Source organism: Gorilla gorilla, chromosome 3 (genome assembly GCF_029281585.2).
Source record: "Gorilla gorilla gorilla isolate KB3781 chromosome 3, NHGRI_mGorGor1-v2.1_pri, whole genome shotgun sequence".
NCBI classification, from domain to species: Eukaryota; Metazoa; Chordata; class Mammalia; order Primates; family Hominidae; genus Gorilla; species Gorilla gorilla.
In genome coordinates this window covers 68,503,035-68,521,689 of record NC_073227.2, presented here as the reverse complement: position 1 = coordinate 68,521,689, position 18,655 = coordinate 68,503,035, and positions in this window count along the sequence as shown.

Sequence of the window (18,655 nt, the reverse complement as noted above, 5' to 3'; positions counted from 1 at the left end):
TCGTTGTTGGACATTTGGGTTGGTTCCAAGTCTTTGCTATTGTGAATAATGCTGCAATAAACATACACGTACATGTGTCTTTATAGCAGCATGATTTACAGTCCTTTGGGTATATACCCAGTAATGCGATGGCTGGGTCAAATGGTATTTCTAGTTCCAGATCCCTGAGGAATCGCCACACTGACTTCCACAATGGTTGAACTAGTTGACAGTCCCACCAACAGTGTAAAAGACACAACGTACCAGAATCTCTGGGATGCATTCAAAGCAGTGTGTAGAGGGAAATTTATAGCACTAAATGCCCACAAGAGAAAGCAGGAAAGATCCAAAATTGACACCCTAAGATCACAATTAAAAGAACTAGAAAAGCAAGAGCAAACACATTCAAAAGCTAGCAGAAGGCAAGAAATAACTAAAAGCAGAGCAGAACTGAAGGAAATAGAGAAACAAAAAAACCCTTCAAAAAATTAATGAATCCAGGAGCTGGTTTTTTGAAAGGATCAACAAAATTGATAGACTGTTAGCAAGACTAATAAAGAAAAGAAGAGAGAAAAATCAAATAGACACAATAAAAAATGATAAAGGGGATATCACCACCGATCCCACAGAAATACAAACTACCATCAGAGAATACTACAAACACCTCTATGCAAATAAACTAGAAAATCTAGAAGAAATGGATAAATTCCTTGACACATACACTCTCCCAAGACTAAACCAGGAAGAAGCTGAATCTCTGAATAGACCAATAACAGGATCTGAAATTGTGGCAATAATCAATAGCTTACCAACCAAAAAGAGTCCAGGACCAGATGGATTCACAGCCGAATTCTACCAGAGGTACAAGGAGGAACTGGTACCATTCCTTCTGAAACTATTCCAATCAATAGAAAAAGAGGGAATCCTCCCTAACTCATTTTATGAGGCCAGCATCATTCTGATACCAAAGCACCATTCAACTTTCTACTGTATCACAATTCTTACCAATTTAATGCCATCTTCTTAGATTCTTTAAAATAAAAGAAATGACATATTTCACCGGCAAGAAGAAAACAGGTTCTGGAAAAACTCGCTACAGCCTACTTCCAAGTCTTGAGATGCTCCTTCGACTCTCTCAACAGTCAGGATCAGGGCCACTGCCGAAAAGCAAGGAGCCTCAAGACGAGTCCTGAAATACAGCATGAGAATATCATGCCAATATCTCTGTTTCCCCAAATTTCCTTTCTTGGAATGACACTAGTCTTGGCCCACTCTATACAAGTAAGATCTTGCTAGACTTGTATCATCAGATCTTAGAAAATTGTGGGTTCATATGTGCTAACACAATAGAAGCTTTGGGTATTTATTTCTGTAAATGATGAGGAAACAAATATCGAACTTGCATTTTCTGCCTTGGTTGGCTCTTTTTGGTTCTTTACTCTTTTTTTTTTTTTTTTTTTGAGACGGAGTCTTGCTCTTTTGCCCTGGCTGGAGTGCAGTGGCGTGATATCGGCTCACTGCAAGCTCCGCCTCCCGGGTTCACGCCATTCTCCTGCCTCACCGCCCGAGTAGCTGGGACTACAGGCACCCGCCACCGCGCCTGGCTAATTTTTTGTTTTTGTTTTTTTTTAGTGGAGACGGGGTTTCACCGTGTTAGCCAGGATGGTCTGGATCTCCTGACCTCGTGATCCACCCGCCTCGGCCTCCCAAAGTGCTGGGATTACAGGCGTGAGCCACCGCGCCCGGCCCATTCTTTACTCTCTTGCTAGAGTACTAGCAAGCTGGGAATGCCTTGGGTTGTCCCCCAGGAGACTGCAGTCTATGCAAGGAGGCTTTTCTGAGGGATAGCATCGAGTAGCCATATCTCTGTCCTGTGGTGAGGAACTCATCTCTTTGTTCTCCCACTCTTTATCTTACTTGCCTTCCCTGCCCCTATAAATCATTTCTAATGTTCTCTCAGACCATGCTTTCTTTTGGATATGGGTGGGATCCAATGTGTAAAATAGGACTACAGCCTTCTAGAGCTGGCAGGAAAGTTAGGCATGGTGTAGTTGAAATGCTTCATTTACAGGTAAAGGAGTGTAAGCCCAGGAAATAAGGGATGTGGTTTGAATCACACAGCTTGTTTAGCTACAGAGTTTGGACTAGAATCCACATTTCCCCATGTTCAGTCCAGTGTTCCGTATTCAACCCCACCTATGCAAAGCCACAATTTTACATGCTATATGCTCATGGGAGAAACTTTTTCTTTAGATAGATGTTAGCATTTTTTTTCTTTCTTCTTGACCTTCCTTTCACCTTTCTGACAAAAGTGAAATGCACAGAATTTTGCCTCTTTTCAACTATGAGTTTCCAAAGCGTGTTCTGCTCGTGAGTAGGTCCCCTCCAAGCTAGACCTGCAGTGTGAGAAAGAAGGAAGCAGAGGAGGCAGTTAAAAGACACTTCTGTAAGGCTAGATTAAAGAATGAGAACATAGCTCCCTTACCAGGAGATGCCAAAGTATGATTTTGGTTAAAGACCTTTGAAAAGGAAACAATAAACAACAACAAAAGAACTCTTCTTTTAAATAGTCCTTTCAACATGAAAAACGCACAGTGTGTGTCCAGAATAGAGTAAATAAAGGAGTCAATGATTTTTTTTAAGCACATGAAAGTACCTGTATGTGATCAGGTACAGAACACTTTTCTGAATTAGCAGAATGCAGAAGCTAGTTCAGATATAGAATTGGTTATTAATCCAGTGGTTATTTATACATAAATTTATGATTTAGAGATGTAATCGTGCAAGCATTTCTTTTGGAATTTCCTTCCTAAAAAGCTGACAGCCATCACATGGAGGACTTGAGACATTAAAAGTCAAAATGCTAAGTTCAGATCCTGGCTCTGCTTCAAAGTATATGAGCTTGCACAGGTCAGATAACCCTCACAGCTTATATTCTCATCTAGAAATTGTCATTGATATTTGTGCTACCCATATTTCAGTTATCTAGTGAGCAAATTGGAATAATACATGTAAGGACAGTGAACTTCAAGAAAGAAAACAATACATATCATCACTACCACAGTACAAGAGAATAAAATATATTCAAATGCATCTAAAATAAATTAAAATATTCTAAATTAGACAATTCCTTTCCCCCTATATCAAAGGGCACATTTCCCATCTTCCCTGCCTTTTTTTTTTCCTCCAAACCCCCAGTATATTTTAATGTCTAACCTGATATTTTGGCAGTAAAGCTGTGTTCAGGTTTTGTGAGAGCTGAAATATATATTTCAGGGAGACCTCTTTAAAGAAAAGCATACAAAATTTGACATAAAAGTAAATATTTCTTTAGAATGAGAAAAGAAATCACAAGAAATTAAGATTCTTTTGAACCTAACAAATGCTAGAAGCATAAAATTTAGAATCACATTCTGTTTTCAATAACTTATTACATTACCAACTCTGTAATTATATTTTTCACTACATTATTGGCTGCATACTGTTTGATCACCTCTTCATATGGCAACAATTTTGTAATATCAGTTTCTATAAAGATAGCAGTCTCAGGATAGAGGCTTTCCTCTAGCATGGTCGATGGCAATTTCTTTTTTATTATTGAGAGTTGGGTTGCAGAAGACATGTGACTTCATACACAGATCTTGCTGTTTGCAGGATGGTCATGGTTTAGTGCCTTACAAACACAGAGAACCGAATATATTCTATTCTCTATGATTTCCATCCAAATAGTGTAGAGTGTATTTGTAATCATATATGCTGCTTTATTGTGTGTGTTTCTGACAGAAGAGAAATTTCATTTTGACTAGGCATCAATGATAATTACACAATGGTAATTATACTAAGCATCAATAAGAATTGCAATCCTGCACATCTGATGATTGGAAGAATTATTGTCAGAGTAGCTTCTAGCTTTTTACATTTTAAGCCTTGTTCTTTCTCCTTTACCAATGTCCTTCTGTTGTCAGAAGTCTCAGGACATGGCCCTATCATGATGTTATGTCTGGACCTGCATTTTTGGGTTAACTCAGCAGACCAGTTAACAAAGTGGTCACTAGGGGGTCTTCCTACAGCAGGACAGTTAACAATAACTTCAACATGAAAATAAGCAAGAACACGTAAATATAATTTAATAAACCCAAACAAAATGTATCCTTATCTCAACTTCTCATTAGATAAATCTCTAAATCATTTGAGCACCTCAAATACCATTGAAACAAGGGAAAACGGGCGTGGAAGAGAAATTGGAGAGGAAAAAAAGCAATCTTAATCAGCTGTGATGAAAAAATTTTACTTACTTAAACTGTACAACAATCCGTGATCATATGAACACATTGTTGGGACTCCTTCCTGAAAAGCACTAATGCTGAAGCTTAAGTGTTCTTGGCTTCTCAACGACTTTGCATTTCCTAGACCAAACTCCTTTACTACAGAGAACACCCTTACCTTTCAGGTACTGCATCTACATTACAAACTGCCCCTATCACTTACTTGGGGCTATCATAAAAAATTTCTATGAACTTAGTGGCTTAAAAAATATATACTTATTCTTTCAGGTTGTGGAGGCCGGAATTCTGAAATCAAGGTGTTGGTAGGGCCTGGCTCCCTCTGAAGGATCTAAGGGAAAATCCTACCTTGTCTCTTCCAGTGTTTGGTGTCTCCAGGCACCTTGTGGTTTGTGGCTTCATAACTCCAATCTCTGCCCTGTTTTGCTCAAGTGGCCTTCTTTCTGTTTCTGTCTCCTCCTCTGTCTCTTATGGACGCTTGTCATTGGATTTAGGGCTTACCAGATAATCCAGGGCGATATTATCTTAAAATCCTTAACTTAATCATGTCTGCTAAAAACTCTTTTTTCCAAATAAGGTCATATTCATAGGTTCTGGGGGTTAAGACAGGGATATATCTTTTAAGGTGCTACCACACAACCCATCTCACAGCCATTAACACATATCATTTGAAAATAGTCAGAACATAGGTCCTAGCTAACTGACTTGAGACAGAAATTCCATTGTCCATACGTCATTGTATTATCTTCCAGTTTCCTACAATTTCAAATTTAACTATATTCAAGATTTTAAGCCAGAAAGCCTTCCAAAAACTATTACCAACTATTTTTATGTCAAACTCTCCTAAGTTATTCAAAGTAAAATCAAACTTTGTTTTCCACAGCTGAGTATGTCTTGATCTATGAATCAAAGGGATACAAGGACAATCTAGAAAACCTAGTATTAGGAAAGGCTAATCCAATTACAAAGGCAATAAGCACATGGCCAGTCAGTGGCTTTGTAATGCTGTATGTTTTCATTTGACAGAATGTGGTCCCCCTGTGGAAACATTTATTAGTAGAAGATGTAAGTGCAGATGTGTTCTCTAACGGGTGTTATAGGGTAGTACTATCTGTCTGGTTCCACAGAATCTGTGACTTAGGGCTACACTAAAACAAGTTTATGAGACCTGCAGACGAGCTCAGTGGCAAGATTACAGTCAAATCTAGGGATATATTACTGGGATGTGGACACCCATGAAAAATAACAATTGCAGAATAGTGTTAGGATGTGCGCTGTAACATTCCCTTCTGACACTCTCTGAGCAATTCATCTGCAGCATGTTTTTACTAGATCCATCTCCACAGCCAGGTAGAAAGGTGGAATGAAGATTACGTTTGGGTAGGAACTATAACGAAGCAATGAGCCCCTCAATGCTTGAATTTCACCAACACTGTACTAACTGGCAACTGTAGATATCTCATTTTGATAAAGCAATTGCTTACAAAAGTTTCCCAGGCTTTTTTTTTAATGTTAAAGATGCTTTGTTAATTTTTGGAAGTTTTTTTTTCCATAATAGCTGAGCTTTAAAATATAAGCATGCTGTGCAATCATTTGTGGGGTGTGTGTACAATGAATATAATTTGGATGAAAGGAACAGGAATTTTAGAACAGGTGGAACTGTAAGTCAATTCCTTGTATTTTTTTTCTTCATGTCTTGCACCTGTGCTCTATTCTTTGAAAGACAATCAGAAAAACCTCAATTTTATTTTGCAATAAGATCATGTCCTTACTCCTATTCTTAAGGTTGTAAAGAGCTTGAGAGCAAAAATAGTTCTTGGGGAGTTTATATTTTATGTATTCATTCATTTCTTATACAAATACTTATGGAACTCCTGATACATGCAAGGTATTGTACATGATTTCATTTGGGACAACACAAGTTTAAACAAATTTACTTGTCTTGAGTAATGAACCTTTCTGACATGGAGTAAAATAAAATAACAAGATTCATTTGCCTTTATTCATTAAATATTTATTAAGTGCCTTATGTACACTAGGCACTGTGTTAAGGCTACAACCCCACATAAGATGAAATACCTGCACTCTCTGTTTGAAGACACAGCAAGACAATCAACATTGAAGGTGGAGTTCACTGTCTTACCACAGACTTGTGCGTAGGGCAATATGAGAGTAAAGAAAAGGGCATCCAAATCCCTGTGAGTCAAGGATATCTTCTTGAAGGAAGTAGCACTTAGGTGAATTTAGAAGAATGGAGTTTGAATTAGACTCATGGAGGAGCGGAGATAGGATCTAAGCAATAGAAACCACTCAAGTAAAGATACAGAATTTGACAACTTATTACCATGTTGAAAACACTTTGAGTAGGGAATTTCATAATTAATTTCTATAGCACTTTCCTATATAAATTTCGTAAGCTTGGCTTGGTAAATCCAGGCGTAAGATTTTCTGCCTTTAGAAATAATTACAAGTCGATGATAGATAGAGTAATACATAGAAACAAACTGCTATGTGATGCAATGGGAGTATGGATGAGAATTAGCTCTGAAAGCTATACACTTTATAAGTCTCACAATTTCTTCTTATGTTCTATAGCCAGACAGTGATGTTGGAGTCGCCGTACAATGAACCTTCAAAAAGATGCACCCATCAATGTACATAGCTCAATGAAATTGCCTGCTAAATGGGCAATGTTGGCTGAAAAACAAATAGAATGAATTTCCTTAATGGTGTTTTTGGAGCAGCAAGTTTTTCTTAGCATCATTTCTGGAAATACATTTGGTAGAGGAGAGAGGAGGATCAAATTTTGTTGTGAACTTGAGATTGGAATGCATAAAAATAATTTTAGCATTGCATACGAAATGAACAAATATGAGAAAATATAATTGTAGAAAGATCATAGCAACATTTTGCTGTAATACATGACACAGATGAAAGAAGGAAATGAAAAAAATGACAGAACAGAACTCAGACTAATGTAATTATCAGTATACATTTATATCTGAGTACTCAATTGGCCAGTGTCTGAGAAGATTGTCTAATGACTGCAATGGAGAAGTTTAGAGCACAAGTTCTGAAACTGTCATTTATGACCACTTACTTCACAGGGCTATTGGGAGATGCAATAAATATGAGAGAAACTTTACTCTGCTATATAGCCTGGCAAAATTAGGTGCTTTAGTAGGTTAAGTGAGTCAGTGCTAAATTAATACAAAGACAGATGATTTGGGTTCGTAGGCTGGTCAGCCAAGTTTATTTCCCAGGCATAGATCTCCCTACAAAGAAGGTAATTAATATGCTCACCAAATCAGGAGGGTATCTTTATAGGCAAGAGGAAGCATGAAAATTGATTTCTTGGGCTACAGATTTCATCTAATAGGTACTGGTACCTGCACGTAAGTTCAAATACTATTCACACAACGCTTTGCTCAACACCAAGTAATGATGAGCTTCTTATCACTGAATTGTAGGAATCATACAGCATTATATTAAGACATTGTAAAATTCCCAGAGACTCACAAAGGGATGCTGGGCCAAATTCCTCAGGCAATAACCATATAATCTTGGGTTATCTTGGACTATTAGGACACATCCAATTTTGTAGGTAACAGGTTTTAAAGGATTCTGTTCTGCCTTAATTCAACTGTATTTTACAATCATCTTTAGACCAATCAAATTGGACCTGACATAAAAGCCTTAGTACACATAAAAAAGAATGTCTTGTACTTGAAAAATAATGATCAAATAGCACAGGGTTATCTCCTACTTATGTCTTGAAATAACAGAGAGCATGACACCAAGCTGGTAACTGTTCAACATTCCTAAGGAACAAAGAGGACAGGGTATTCTAAGAAGCAGGAAAATATGTGCAAAGACCCTGAGTGTGGATGGACTATAGGATATTTATGGAAGAGAGGTGGAGGTCAGGTAGGGAAAATGCTCAGGAGGTAGATCCTGCACTGGTTGCATGCCATGTTTAAGTTTAGATTTCACCTTGCAGATGATGGACCCTTGATGGACTTTTATCAGGAAAGTGAATATGGAAATTATTTTGATTCATCAGTGCTTGCTGCCTCTGAAGAGAACCTGGATCAGATCTCAAATAAATAATTAACTCCCACAAAACATGGCTTACCATATACATCAGGGATTGTGTAAAGATCATAATTCAAATTGTACATACTTGTTGTATTAACCTGTTCTCACGCTGTCCTGAGACTGGGTAATTTATAAAGGAAAAAGATTTAATTGACTTACAGTTCTGCAGGGCTGAGGAGGCTTCAGCAAACTTGCAATCATGGTGGAAGGAGAAGCAAACACATCCTTCTTCACATGGTAGCATCATGAAGAAGTGCCAATCAAAAAAGGAAAAGTCCCTTATAAAACCATCATACCTCGCGAGAACTCACTCACTATCATGAGAACAGCATGGAGGTAGCTGCCCCCATGATTCAATTACCTCCCACCAGATCCCTCCTGTGACACGTGGGAATTATGGAAACTACAATTCAAGGTGAGACTTGGTTGGGGACACAGCCAAACCATATCACTTGTACGGAGTTAGTTACTGATAAACACACTCACATATCTTATTTACTCCTCTCAATTATCCCAAGGGGATATGTATACTGTGACTCCCTTTTTATTGATGAGAATTGAGGAAAAAAGTGGTTAATTTTATTGTGCCACATGACAGAGGCAGTCAAAGTAACATTCTAGAAATTGAAATTCTGATCCAATGGAGCTGGCTCGTGGGTTTAATTTACTAACAACATTTTGTCCTGATTCCCTGCAGAAGTTCACCAAGCCATCTAAATAGATACTTCAGGGTGTGGAGCATTCAGTTATGACGTTATAAACTACACTTTGTTATCAGTGGTGGAAAAGAGAGTTGTACAAACATTTTATTTATATTTTTCCTTATACAGTATTGATAGAGAAAACAAGTATTATTTTAGAAATTGAACAGACTTTGGTAATAGTCCTGTAATAAACTCTTCTCATGCAACAGTGTAGGAGATTATTTTCTAAAAAGTTTATCTATAAATGTTTATATAGAAGAGCAAACAGCAAAGAAGAGCTGAGACAATTTTAAAGAATAAGGTTGTGTTCCTAGAAAACTCCAAGCACTTGTAAGGTAGATTTAAAATGCTTGGGAATGATAAATGTGAAATTGAGTGTGCTCACACTACTTTTCCTCCTGGGCATGCCTTTTCTCTGGATATCTGAATGACCCACTTCCCTGCTTTCTTTAAGTGTCTGCTCAAATAGGCTTCTTTTATTTAAAATGGTAGCTCTCTTACCCCCGGCACTCCTTAACTTCCTGCCATGTTTTCTTTTTCATAGCAAGAATCAGTTCCTAGCTTATTCTAGAATTAATAATGTCTGTAATTTGTTATCGTTCATTTCATCTACTAAAACAGAAGCTTAATATGAATCCAGAAGGATTTGCTCCTTTTGATCTCCGATAAATTCCAAGCCCCTAGAAAAGTTCCTGACACACAGTATGTTTAAAATCAATATTTTCTGATCACATGAATGAATGAAAGTAGGGACTAGGGAGACCGGACAGGAGGACATAGCATCAAGCAACAGAAATCAAAGCAATGCAAAGTGGTCAAATAGCATGAGGTCCAAGAAATAGGACAGAGAGCCCAGAAACAAACTCAGACTTACATGGAAACTATATAAAAACAGAGTGCCATTGCACACTGGAGGAAAAAAGTGGCCTATTAGGTATATGGTGTTGCAAAAATTAGTTGTGTCTATGGAAATATATATATATATATATGTGTATATATATGTGTGTATATATATGTATATATATGTATATATATACATATATACACACATATATATACATATATATGTATATATGTATATATATACATATATACACACATATATATACATATATATGTATATATATACATATATATATATGTATATATATATATATATAGAGAGAGAGAGAGAGAGAGAGAGAGAGACAGGGTCTTGCTCTGTCACCCAGGTTGGAATGCAGTGGCACGACCATGGCTCACTGCAGTCTCGAACTCCTGGGCTCAAGTGATCCTCCCGCCTCACCCTCCCAGATAGCTGGGACTAAAGGCACATACCACCATGTCCAGCAAATTTGGAGATGGGGGCTTCACTATGTTGCCCAGTCTGGTTTCAAACTCCTGGGCTCAAGTGATTCTCTTGCCTAGGCTTCCCAAAGTGTCGGGATTATAGGCATAAGCCACTGCACACAGTAAAAAACAAATCTTTACATTATATTTTTTCCAGAATGAGTTCTAAGTGGATTACCCAGCTATGTGTAAAATGAAAACTTTAAAACTTTTAGCAAAAATTATGCTTATAACCCAAGATTAGGGAAGAATTTTTATGTAAGATAAAAAAAGCAAAACATCATAGGAGTAACAAATGATAAATTTGACATTAAATTAAAAATCTCTATTCACCAAATGCCTTATAAATAAAAATGAAACAAGCAACAAACTCTGCAAAGAATATGCAGCACATAACAATGGCATAGAATTAGAATCCAGAATATGTTTTTTAAAAATTACATAACAAAGAGGAAATGACAACTTGATAAAACAGCAACAGCATTTCCTAGAAGGAAAAATATGTAAAATAGCAGTCATCCTCAGTATTAGCCATGGAGAGGGAAATTTAAATCATAGTAAGATGCTATTTTATGTCCACCAAGTTCACAAAAATGAAAAAGTCTGACAACATCAAGTATTGGCAATGATGTAGAGCCTAACTAATTCTCCAAACTACACAGTTGGTATAAATTAGCAGAGTTTTGGAGGAACTTTTGGAATTATTAATAGAATTTATATTAATATTAATTTATATTAATCTTAAATAAAATATTGAATACAAATAAAGACACACATCCTGTTTTTTTCTCCTATCTAGCCCACAGGGAACTAAACTTTCCTGTTGCCTTGATGTTAGACGTAGTTGTGAGTCTTGCATTGGCCAAGAAAATGCAAGTGGAAGTGATGCATTTTATTTCTAAGTCAAATACTCAAGAGCTTTTAGACTGTACTCTATGAACTCTCTTGCTCTGCTCCAGCGACCATGTCAGCTTATGGTGGTATGGAGTTATGGTAAAATCAGAGCATTCTATACCTAGACGATAGCTACCCTAGAGCATCACTTGGACAGCAAAATTTGTGTGAACAAGTTCTCAACTGTTGTATGTTAAGCTACTGCAATTTTAGAATTATTAATTGCTATAGCATAACTAATTTATCTTGATCGATAGCCCCTAAAATCCAGAAGTTTTATGTCTATATATGTACCCTCTAAAAACAAAACTCATACATATACATAAAAGGACATGTATTATGATGTTTTAAATAGCAAGTGTTTTAAAAGGCAAAAATTCAGAAACCACCACATCAAAAAAGGAGGGGCATATTGTAGTATAGACAATACAATGAAATGAAGCAGTGAAAATAAATAGATTGGAGTCACTCATACAAATAAGGGTAAATTTTAAAAGCATCATGGTAACCAAAATAAATTTGAGAAGAACATATATTGTAGTGTCCATCCTGTATGTATTTATATACTCATGAAGATCACGTAAATGCATGCAAAATAATACTAGCTATTACTTAGGAACAGATATTTGCATTAAAATGATAAGGAAATACCTAGAGGTGTTGAACACCAAATTCAAGACAATGGCTATATCTGGAAAGGATGAGAAGAAATGTGACTGAGGAGAACTTCACCAAAGGTTTCAATTATAGTGAGAATATTTTATTTCTGAAGCTGGGTATATGAGTACATGGGGAGTTGTATTAGTCTTCTTAACTTTTGCATATCTTATTACTCTTAATAATAAAAATACTAACCATTTACATAAAGATCAAATATGCAAGCAATTATGGGTTATCTTGCAAAGTCAGTCCTGTAGTATGGACTGACTGAAAAAGGGATGAAACTTTAGGAAATGATAGTACTCCAAAGAAAAAAAGCTCTGGTGTGCTTAAAGGTATTCATTGGAAACTTCATATGCAAAGTACTTCCAAATTCTGTTATTTGTCAGTATATGGAAATTAATGTAAAAAAGTCAATAAAGTTTATGAAACTTTTAGGAGCGTAAGAAGCATCGATATGCATTTAAATATGTGGATGCACTACACATGTATTTACCAGGGTAGGCTACTCGATAAAAAAAATAATTTCCAAATGTTCAGTGGCTCAACTCAATAGAAATGCATTTCTTGTTAACATAGCAATTCGATGTGGTATATGGCAAATAGACTTTTATAACATAATCTAGAGACCAAAGTCTTCCATCATGTGGCTCTGGCCTCCTCTAGGTCCCCTCAGAGTCCTTTTCTTTTAGCCAGGGAATGAAGAAAGCAGGAAGGATCACAACGGGCAGTTTGGGGATCAGCCCTGAAAGTGGTATACATCACTTTCACCACATTCCAGTTGCCTGATACTAGAAATATAGTCACACCTGACTTTAAAGGGGAGTGAAGTAAGTTTGATGAATGCTTAGTCAGCCTTTGCCACATCATATTTAATATAAATGAAGTTGGAAATTGGATCATAAACAAAGGGCTGGACTCTGAGTGTCAGTGATGGATCCCCTCTCAAGCAGAATTGGTATGCACTAGGATTCTAGTCAAGCAGAGCCAGTCAAGACTTTCTTGCCAAGAACTGGGTATTTGATGTTGCAAATAAGTCATCATGGGAAAAATAACTCTTTTTAGATGCCCTTATACATACTGTCTGTATTAGGATGGTTTAGATTTTTTTTTTTTTTTTTTTGAGACAGAGTCTCACTCTGTCATCCAGGTTGGAGTGCAGTTGTGTGATCATGGCTCACTACAGCCTGGAACTCCTGGGCTCAAGAAATCCTCCCACCTCAGCCTCCCAAATAGCGGAGACTACAGGTGCGCACCACCATGCCAGACTGATTTTTTTATGTTTATTTTTAGTAGAGAAAAGCTCTCACTATGTTGTCCAGACTGGTTTTAAACTCCTGGCCTCAAGTGACCTTCCCGTCTCAGCTCCCAAAGTGGTGGGATTACCAGAGACAGCCATTGTGCCCAGCAGGATGGTTTTAGTCTTAATATCTTGGGGATGCACTCTCAATTTTCTTTTTATTGCTTGCATCGTCTGAATAAATATTCTCTTACCTTAAACCTTTCTGAGCTGGGCATGAGTGAGGAGGGAATGCCAAGCAGCTGGGATAGGGAGGGCAACAGTGGGACATCCAGCATGCTTGGCAAAGAAAGGCAGCAGGGTGGGCAGAATGGCAGCAGGGAATATTGAATTTGGAGTTACAAAATTTAGGCTAAATCTTAGTGCCGACTTCACTAGTCATAGAATTGTGAGCAAGTGATTTCATCTGTTTGTATAAAATTCCTCCACAATACAATAAGAGAACAGGAGTAAATATTTTCTGAGGCTCTTTTCTAGTAATGAGGACAGTCTGTCGGTCTAAGTTAGGTACCTAACTATAACCCTTCTCACATTAGAGACAGGCATTCAATAAAATGTGGCTCTTTCTGAGCAAAACCAGTGGGCAGCTAGCAGGTCTAATAAGCAGATAGTACTTACAAGGCTTTGTGGGTGGTTGATTTAGTTACTTTCTTTTAAGACATACAAGAGAGAAAAGATAGGATTTTTTTAGACACATCTGCAGATATTGCACTTTTGAAAACTTATGAAATCTTCTTTCCATTTCACATTCCCTAAATATTATTGTGATTTGTTTTTCTCCAACAACAATGTATCATCAAGATATTTATTTTTGCTTATTTTCTGGTTTCTTCCATAAGAGTGTAAGCTCAAAGAAGGCGGTTTTGTCAAGTTTATTAATGTTGTATGTACCCAATGTCTAGAACAGTACGTTTCATGTAGAAGAATATTCAACGAATATTTATTAAATAAAGGTTATAAACTCATGGTAACTTCAGAATCATCAGGAGAGTTTCAAGAAAGCAGTGAGGAGGAATACTACAGTTTGGAAGTGAAAATCGATTTGAGAATAGTAATCTGAATTTTGCATTGCTTTTTAAGTCACAGGAAGCAAACCAGACTTAGAGAAGGACAATCCTTTTGAGGGTAATTTTTCCTAAGGTTGAAACTTTTGTAAACCTCATCTAGCATTTCTTAAAATTGTCATAAAAGATGTATAATTTCCCATGAAATTATTTCAATGCAGACTACTCTAATAATATTTAAATAGGTTAACCGAGTTTTGCTTGTAAGTTCAGGAAGAATTTTCATGAGGGTTCTAATACAATTTAAAAGCAGCAAACACAAACAATTCTTAATCTGCTCAGTATAAAACAAGGTAACAAAACCACACAAATCTACATGCTCCCCACTTCAAATCAACTCTAATTATCAATGTTTATATATTATTCCAAGTTCTCATTCATCTAACTCTAGACCACAATTTAATCTTGATGGATTGTGATGGAGCATCATTTGTGGTGCAGGCTATGATCTGTTATGATTCCTTTGCAAAATTATTATGATGAATCACACTTGTCAATGATTTTTGAATGAGACAAATCCAAAACTAATTTGCTATCTGCAATCCAGATGTAATTGGCTATGTATCATAAATCTTCCATGAAAATATTCTTCAATTCCATTTCTGTCAACAAACAAAAGTGTTCTTCATAGTTCATTCCCCAAGAAAAACAGTAGAGTATAATTAGAAGGGAAGAGAGAAAGTGCATAGTTGACTTGAATATAAAAAACAGAAAATGCCTGGATCAAATTGGCTGCACAAATGAATCTCTGTTATCAAAATCATTATAAATTGCATCTCTCCATTTTTAGTCCAAGAACTCAAGATTTTAAGAGAGCCATAAAATACTTTACCTTCATGCTAAATTGTGGGAATTAAGCAATGCTTATAGCATTTTCTATAATTTGAAAATGACTTACATCTTATTTATTTTGAAATAGAAGTTCAATTACAAAATATTGAGTGGGGAGAAGGTAGCATTCATTATTGCTATACAGTGAGCATAAGATTTTTAAAATTTTTGTTTTGTTCACTGGAAGGAGCTTTAGGCATTAATTAACTGTGATCCAAACAAAACACGCTAGGATTTCAAACCTTATATAGGCCAGAAAGTTCTGTACCTGGGCATACCAACTACAGCATTGACTCTGAGGAGAATGTGTGTGTGTGTGTGTGTGTGTGTGTGTGTAATCTATAATATGGATATCCTTGTTTGAAAGGGAAAGTAGTTGAGAAACTCTATAGGAGTATAAACCTCTCATTTCTATTTTGAAAATTATTTACAATGCTTATTTTATCAGTGGTGCGTCAGTAACCTTTTCTTCCTATACATGAAACATAGCACTCTTTATTATGGAAATTTCTAGTATTGGTATAATACATCCTGTAGGAGTATATGAAAGAAAGCGTTTTGGCCAATCGAATCTCAGAAAATATAAATATATCCTATCTCAGAAGAAAACCAAATCTTCTCTGAGATGAAATGTGTCTAATCACAAATCTCATTTCTTTTCCCCATAGTATATTCCCTTGTGCTATTCATCTAGTCCATGCTTCCAAACTAACCTCACATAATAACACCATTAATAATACTTAACACTTATATAGAGTGCATTCCACCTTCAAAGTACTGAATAAACATTAAACAATTAATGCACATTGAAAGAAGTCAGCAAAAGTCCAGAACTTCCAAATTCTTATGAGGGAAGCAAAAATATTTATTAGAAATTTTTGATGATGTGGTTTGTTTAATCTATTTTTAAAAAATATTTTTGCCTTGTCATATAAGAAGAGGAATGTTCATGATAGGAAAGTATATGAGCCTATAACTGGCTTTGACAGATGATTAAATGCTCAGGTTGAAGCCGAGGCTTTTGATAACTGCTAGAGCCATTTGTGACCTCATATACTACTCCACTTTGGGATATTAGGCCTTAAATAACATCAACCATGTGCTTTTACTAAGAAGAAGAGAAATAAAAGTAAAATGCCCTTTCGATGAAGAAAAAAATATCTACAGAGAACTCTATGGAAATGTCATAAACACACAGGAATAAATACACAGAAATAAATACACATTAAGGTTCTGTAATAGATTTGGGAGCCAGGTTATCACTTGACACCTGTCTGGGTAGTTTTTGGATAGAATACTTATAAAGGAACAGTTCTTTTATCCATGGGCATAAAAAGTGCCTTGGTTTATAACAGGCACTGACATCAGTTACTGCTATACAGAGGACTCTAACATTCACACAGTGAATGTTGGTGCTTACAGTGTTAATCTGCTTATATTGAACATGGTCTCTGTAAGTGGGCAATTTGCCAAAATCACATCTAAAAATTTCACTAGATGGACAATGTCATGCAAAGCTCTACATAGTGGGAGACATCCAGTGTGAAAATGTGGCTAGAGAGGTGCAGGGAGCAAAATAAAATCTCATATACTGCTTTAAAACATATCTGGCAGAATGCAAAGATTATTGCATCTCAGGTTGCCACTTAAAACATGCTCATCAGATTCTTAATTCTTGCCATATTTTTCCTTGACCTTTAAGAATCTAATATACTGAATGACATTTCTCTGATAAAAAAAAGAGGCCTAGGAGGAAGATCTACATAAAAATATGAATAAAAACCCATAATAAATAACACAAATGGTATGATATAGAAGCATATTTATAATGATTAGAAGAAATAATAGTTAATATTTATGATTCATCTTATAAAAGGAGTATTGAATTCTCTATACACATTGGCTTTCTCATCATAACAATCGTGTCAATGACATTGCATTATTATTCAATGAAGACCCTGAGATTTAAAGACTTTAGTAAGATCCTAAGTAGAAGAGCCAAAATCTCAACCCAGCTGATCTGATTCCAGAGGTCGGACTTTTAGTACCATGACATGCCTCAGTAATAAGTGTTCCAGTGTCCATAGGTACTTCTCATTGGCAAGCACTTTACATGTGTCAATTATTACAAAAATATTATGTACTTACTGTGAAAAAGATGGAGTCCCATAAAGCAAAAAAGCAAAACTAGAGCTCACAATTACATTATATGTCTGATTCCAAAACCTGTGCTGGGTTTGAATATACATAAGCAATTCTATAATTTTAGCTTTGGAAGTGACTTCTGCAGCTTCTAATATAGACTTTCTAGTATTATCATATTTACTAGAGAAAAGAGAAGTGATCTACCACAAGTCATATAAAAAAGTAATGTTAGAGCCTAAATAACAATTTCTTTATTTTTGTAGTGAGAGTACCTTTTCCCCGCAGCTGGTAGCATTAGTCCTCAATATTCAAAATGGAAGAGTTCCTGGAGATAAAAACAATGACTGCTTGAGTTGTTCTAATACCTATTATCTTTGTATCGAGAGACATGAAAAAATAATACCATTGCATTTACTGTCAGGAAATTAATGATTAAAACCCAGTACCCAGTATCTGCTGCTGTCATAGGTACACCTAATGATTCTAATAGGTAATCAGATATGATTAAGCAAGTGATCTGTATTATTACACTTAAATATATTAATGGCTCACATTTTTTGAATGCATATCATGTGCTAAGCACTGTATTCACTCATTTAATCCTCTCAGCAATTATATGACATGAGTACATTAACATTTTACAGATGGAGAAATTGAGGCACACAGAGATTAAACAAGTCAAAGTTGTCCAGTGGGTTAATTAATGTTGGAGACACTAATTTTGACTGTCTGATTCCAGAACCTACTCTTACACCAACTTGTCTGAAACTGTCTTTTGACTATATTTCTAATAATTTTTAGCAGCAATTGGAAATTTAATGCCCATGAATTTCTCCTGGCCTCACAGGAATATGTAAATATTTTTCAAAAGACATGAATATTATAAGAACTATCCAAGAGGATGCTTTAGATTCCCTGAAAGTGATATCACTTAGGTTACTACTTGTGCCTAATTTAATCAATGATGTTTGATATAGATGAATGTTTTTCAAACTAGGAGTAATGTGGTTGCCTGGAGTAACACTAAATTATTCCATTATCTCTTGGTATGGGAGAATAAACACCCACAAAGTGGCTTCTTTTCTGCTCACTCAGACTTTCTTTATATTATAAAACCATTTCTTCAGCTTCTGTGATATATCTAAGTTATAAGGAACAATGATGTGCATAATAATTAGTTATTAAAATATGCATAGGTATTTTCATAGACTTATATCCGAAGCTAAATCTACAACTGATGTCCGTTTATAACTAATAAAGTAATAATCATTTTCATTTATATAGGCCCTTTCATTGCAAAGTGCCTCATTGGTCTCCTACTTTCAAATAGGAAATTTCCTGCAGTAAAGTGTTAAGTATGTAAATTTG